Source organism: Dendropsophus ebraccatus, chromosome 3, assembly GCF_027789765.1.
Source record: "Dendropsophus ebraccatus isolate aDenEbr1 chromosome 3, aDenEbr1.pat, whole genome shotgun sequence".
NCBI lineage: Eukaryota > Metazoa > Chordata > Amphibia > Anura > Hylidae > Dendropsophus > Dendropsophus ebraccatus.
Window position 1 is genome coordinate 41661528 of NC_091456.1, and position 6000 is coordinate 41667527.

General features: G+C 41.2%; 1 protein-coding gene across 4 annotated transcripts in view; it reads right to left on the reverse strand.

The window, feature by feature from the left end:
* Positions 1–3161, reverse strand: part of ADCY4 (adenylate cyclase 4) — a 79067-nt gene extending 75906 nt beyond the window's left edge. The window contains exon 1 of one of the 4 annotated variants that reach the window (XM_069961574.1): positions 2999–3161. The gene's annotated coding sequence lies outside the window, so the exon portion shown is untranslated. Of the gene's footprint in view, positions 1–1287; positions 1598–1694; positions 1728–1798; positions 1879–2998 lie in introns of those variants that run through there. The other 3 variants (XM_069961576.1, XM_069961577.1, XM_069961573.1) reach the window with 3 other exon arrangements.
* Positions 3162–6000: the final 2839 nt, after the last annotated feature.

The following is a 6000-nucleotide window of genomic DNA, read 5'->3' on the forward strand; positions in this document are numbered from 1 at the left end:
CAGAGGACATACTCTGTCAGTCTACTGGTACCCCATGACACAATGGCTGGAGGCCAATGTGTTACAGCTGGGGGCATGGCAGAGGCAAGACCTATTAGTTGTCCTGTGAAAAAAAAATCACATTACAGCTAGGTTTGGTACTGTTTAAAAAAGCCCCCCCCCCCCCCGTACAGGTCCCCTTAAAAAAGAAATACTTATTTGATAACACAATAGTAATAACCCACAGAATAAAGTTAATATCTTAATTTGACTACACTGAATAAGGTGCTTTTTTTGGCGTTCCCTTCAACAAATAGCAATAAAAGCTAGACAATAAAAAATTTAGACAAGCAAAATGATGTCACTACACTAGAAAGTGCAACTTGTTTCTCAAAAACAGCTACAACATCTGTAAGAATGAAAAACATATCTATTGAAATATTACATAGACTTGGTATGGAGCAGTCAGAGGTCATTGTGGTGATATGGGACCAGCTAAGGAGAAACAGTCCCAGCTATCATAACTAGACAGATACTGTAGGAAAGGTTCGAAAAACAAAACCCACCAAGCTAAGGGGTAGCTCACGAATATAAGAATTTCATAGAGAAACAAAGATATTTGGTATACCATTATACTACTATACTGGACCCTAAAACAAAATTTTTTTATTTTTTTTTTTGCAAAAGGCACAAATACAGGTGATGGAAAAATCTTTATAAAAAGTGCTGGTGATTGAGTGACACATACATAAAACATTCTGCAACACTGTCAAGTACACAGAAGCACAACTGCAAATAGTTGCCTCATGGGTGAGATATTCCTCATCCACCATGAGACATTGTATGTTACATGACTGACACAAAAAAAACCCTGTCGTTGTCAGAAACACTCGACAACATCCTTGTTAAACTGAAATAACCAGTTCCAATAAATTTTAAAAAAAATCCTTTACTGTATTAATGATTCAGTCTTCTAATTCAGTCATTTGCCACTGTAAATGCTCAGAAATAGAGTGCCCCTAAAGACCACTTTACACTTCTCTTCATATTCTCCTGTCCTTTCTTCTAGTTTTTTTCTTTATAACTTTTATTTATCTAGCACCAACATATCCAAATACTTTACAGTCAGGGCGGGAAAACAACCTCTAAAAGTCAAGAGAAACAAAAGGTAATAAAGATCCTGTTTGTAAGAGCTTACAATCTAGTCACACTTAATCCCTTTAACAGGGAAGTGCTCTATACGGCATGAACTAATAAATTGTTATCCTCAACACGGCCCAGAACCCCCAAATAGCTCATCCCTCTCACCAGTTGGGAGCTGCCAGTCCTTGTCCTCTCAGCATCCGCTTGGTCCCTCTCACACCAGCTAGATAATAGTCAAACGCTTTTCCTTCTCTTTCTTCCGAGATTGCCTCCAGGTTGCCTCTAGACTGAATCTTCAAAGCTCAGAGTCCCTCCCTAATCTTCATCCCTCCTTCTGCCTTACTAAACCTTCTCGCTCACATTGCTGCGGGTGTCAACTCTCTTTTCCTTTCCTGTATGTCTCTTGACTGTGTGTCTCCTCAGTTTGTGTGTCCCTGTCAGTCTCTGTCTCCCTTCCTTGCTTTGCCAGCCCCCCCCTCCCTTCTCTTCCCTTCCACAGCTAATTAGTTGTCATTAGCAGAGTTTATTAGTATTTTCCATCTTTGTTTCTTGTTGTCTTATGTTTGACCCACCCTGTGGTTTCCTGTGTATCCTTTAACTCTTCCTGCTGTGAGTCCTGGAGAACACTCGAATATACCAGGTCTAATCTGTTGCAATCAGGGCTCGGTTAATGTACCTCCATCGCGTTTCGAAGTCCAATCTGCTATGTCAGTGCTGACAGACACCTTCTTCCTGTCTCACATCACCGTCTATTCCAGTGCTGAATGACACCTTCATCCTGCCAAGCACTTTCTACGCTATCTACTTTTGCAGGCTAGTAAATATTCCCCCTCCTGTAATATATTCTGAAATGATCAAAGTTTCTTTCCCTTTAAACATACAGGTGCCCTCTTCCTCTCTCAGAATGACGACGTCATCCTAGAAGCACTCTTTCCAGTTCGAATCGGCATTGGCATAGCAAAACAAAAAAATGCACAAATAATAATTATATTGTTTTGTATGCGCACAATGTTAGCGGATGTGCCACAGCTGGCACGGCAGCAGAACATCGCATCAGGACGCCGAGTGACGCCAGTAAGAAAATCCCTTAATTGCCAGTGAAATTGGCCAGGTGATGGTGATGTGCCATCCGTGCCGTCATGGTAAGGGTTAAAAAAGAGGGCAGTTATAAAAAGCGACGCGGCTGAGTCTGTGTGGTCATGTTCTTGAAAGTAATGAAGGTGTGATACTGTGCAGGCTCCTCAATAGGAATCCGTAATTATCTTCCTATCTGGGCCATTTGATTTCGTTTTAATTAGATGTCATGAAAAGCAGAAGATATAAAGGCAGACGAGGAACCGCAGACGCTTAACAGAGGGGAAGCAGGTAAGAGGCGGATGAATAGAGACGCTAGCCTAGGTAAAGCAATGTGGATTAGACAAAAAACGCCTCACGAGAGACAATAAATACGAGATGGACGAGAGTGGCGCAAACTTCAAAGTCATGGTCTGGAGATGGAAGATGCAGGCAGAGGTGCAAGCTGATGTCTACGAGCATGTATGAGGAGACGGTGGTGGCAGAGCGCCCGCCACATGATGCAGCCAGTTTATCTCGGCTGATTTTTAATTACCAGATTCATTTGGAAAAGAGCCCAAAGCAGAATGACGACAGCTCTCCCGTCTTACTGTTATTTCCCTCCTATTCTCAGTTCCCTCCTTCCGCCGTCTTGTCTCTGCTTGCCTGTCCACTGTTCCCAACTAACACTTTATAGAACTATTTGCACTCGAATGTCTGTTCGCCTGTCTCTATTACCTCTTATACCTCTCTATCCCCCTCTTCTCCTTCCTCCTCTTCAGTCTCTTGACTATTTTGATAGGTTGGCTTATTTTATGATTACCTGCCATGGAGATTTACTCTTCACCGTCTTCTCTCTCTTTCTCGCCAGGTCTCCTGCTCGCAGTCTCATCCACGCTGGGCGAAAAAAAAGAAAAAGTCAGCCTGGATTCAGAACTTTACGTGAGGGTGTCAGAAAAAATCATCTGCTCTATACCTGACAGCCACAGGCCTATGGAATGAGGTAAAACCAGTCACTGCTTTAGAGAAGGCAGACTATAGCGCCTCTCTGGTATCTATTTTTAACCCTTTGTCAGACAAAAAGAATTCACGAAAAGGTCAGCAGTTGTGGAGAGGCAAAAAGGAACTGTGAGTGTTGGGTTACCACAGATTACAGGGGAAGCTGCTTCAATGATGAAGGGGATGGCGTAAGTGCAGTTAATTCCTTCCTATCCCCAGTGTTCGATTGTCACCTTGAAGATACAAATGGATCCCGTGTACAAACAAGAGGGCAGCGCTCTTATCGGATTACGTTGTGCCTTTTATCCTTTTACCCTCTCTTATTCATTTGGACATGCAAAGAAATGGAGCATTGGCTGGATTGTGGCTACTGATAAAATAAAGTGTGCTTATGTGACTTTTTATGTGATTTTCTGTGTTTGTTACTTTTGCCTAATGTTACAATACATTCCATCTATTAGGACTGTGTTCCACATGTATCCGCAAGGGGTTAACACAACCTATATGTTCCTTATGTGCAGTGTATACGGAAAAAAATAAAAATAAAAATAATATATATATATATATATATATATATATATATATATTAATAATAATAATATTTATTTGTATAGCGCCAACAGATTCCGCAGCGCATATATATATATATATATATATATATATATATATATATAATTTCAGTTCCTCCTGCTAGGGAATCGTATAGCTTAACGTGAGGTATAAAAAAACCAATAAGTTATGCATTATAATTATTGTGTCCTTAAGATAATGCATGCATCAGCATTCTGCAGTCCAGACATCCATTTATTTAGATAGCGTGTACAAAGTATTAAAGAGAAACTACCAGGAGGTTAGAAGAATATAACCTGCTGATATCTCCCTATAGTGCATGGGGCGCTGAGGATGAAGGCAAGTTTCTTACTTTTTTTAATATTAGCAGGTTATCACCTATTATAATAAAATGTTTCAGTGCACTGGGAGCGGGTCTACCACCCCCAGTGCACCGATTCTCCCTGACTGCACTGCCCCTCGGGACTGCTCCTTTGGGGGCGGTAGTCTCAATCCCATTGTTTCAAACCACCCAATTAGCCTGAGGGTATAACTACACGGACACTGCGGCAATGATGAAGGCAAGAGACTATCAGCAGGTTGGATTTATCTAGCCTGTTTATAGTTTCCCTTTAACATCTATGGCTGTGACAGATGCATATGTTGGATACCATCCATTTGCATCCGTTTATCATTAGAGCTTAGATAGCTGATATTTATCCTCCATGCTGTATGCTGAAGCTCATCCCAGCATGTTCATTTCCACTTTTGTTTGCAGTTCAGCAAGGACAGAATGATAACAGACTACAAGGAATATATATATACTAGTAAGAAATATCAAGAAACTGACACACATTTTAGTAAGGAGTAATTTTTGTGTCTACTTTAAAGTGTCACTGTCGTTAATTTTTTTTTTCTTTTTGCAGAAATCAATAGTACAGGCGATTTTAGGAAACGCTGTAATGCTGAAAAATGCATTTTTATCATGAGAAAGCAGTTTGAAGCTCTCCCCCCTGTCTTCATGGTTCTCTATGGACAACAAATAGTTAATTTACAGCTCCATCCCTCTTAAGTCAGCACTGACCTCTCTGACCTCTGAATACGGCTTTCACAAAACTCCCACTGTGTAATCCTTTGTTCTCTGCTCTCTGCTGCCCACTGATCTCCCTCCTCCCCCTCCCCTCTCCATAGAACAGACAGGGGCATGTCTGATGCAACAAGACATAATTTCCTGATAATGAGCACTGAATTAAAAAAAGAGGAGGGGGCGCTGGGAAAAGTCTTTTTGAATGCAGATAATGGCATATTTGCCTAATAAACCCAATTACAAAGTTTCTTAAAATCGCCTGTACTATTAATTTCTCCAAAAAAAAACAAAACAAAAAAAACACTAAAACTTTGTATAAATCAATAAAACAAAAAATAAGAAACTGTAATATATTTTATCAAAGAAAAATGCCTCTTTCCCCACTGCACAATCTCCACAATGTGTGTAAGCCGAGCCTGTCAGAATCCAGGTGGCTGGCAGCAAGGCAGCTGAGCTTTGACTCGACCCTGCCACTGACACACAGCAGAACACAGTGTACACAGACAGGGCTCACGGAAGTATCCTCCAGTCTACGGAAGTCCAATACCACAGCAGGGGATGTAGGGCATAGAACTGCAGCTCCAAGAGCTCCAATAATAATCTAGCCCTGGACAAGACTGCAGCTTGTAGTGAGTATTATCTGTCTCCCCAGTGCTAGGTTAAATTACTTAGTACTGCTCTATAATGTCCTCCACACTGTTTCTGCTTCTTGGGGTGTGCTACAGAGTTACAGTATGTGGGAGCAGGATCCCCTCTTCTGTGTGTGTGCAGTGTATGGCATCATAGCATCTAGTCTCTACCTACTACCTCAGGAACAACTTATAGAGACAGTGTAGTGCCCATATTAGTCTGCCGAGGGGAGTTCTGCCATTTACAAGCTGAAGAACACATGACAGCTTTTCCTTAGAAGTTACCTGAGGCTATAGTCACACAATGTCTTTTTTAGGTGAAAAAACTGCCTTTAAAAAACAAAAAAAAAAAAAAAAAGACGACTGCAAGTAATGTTCACGCTTGGTTGCATGCTCAGAAGTAGAGTAAGTTCAGAGAAGTAGAGAGGAGGATGTCAAGAGAGTGCCTACCCAAAGTAGTACTGTGCTCTGCCGGAATTTTAGAAGTAGAATAAGTAGAATACTTAAAAGTAGAGAGAATACTTGTGCCCGTGTTTTGACTCCTTGGTCTTTGCACCACCT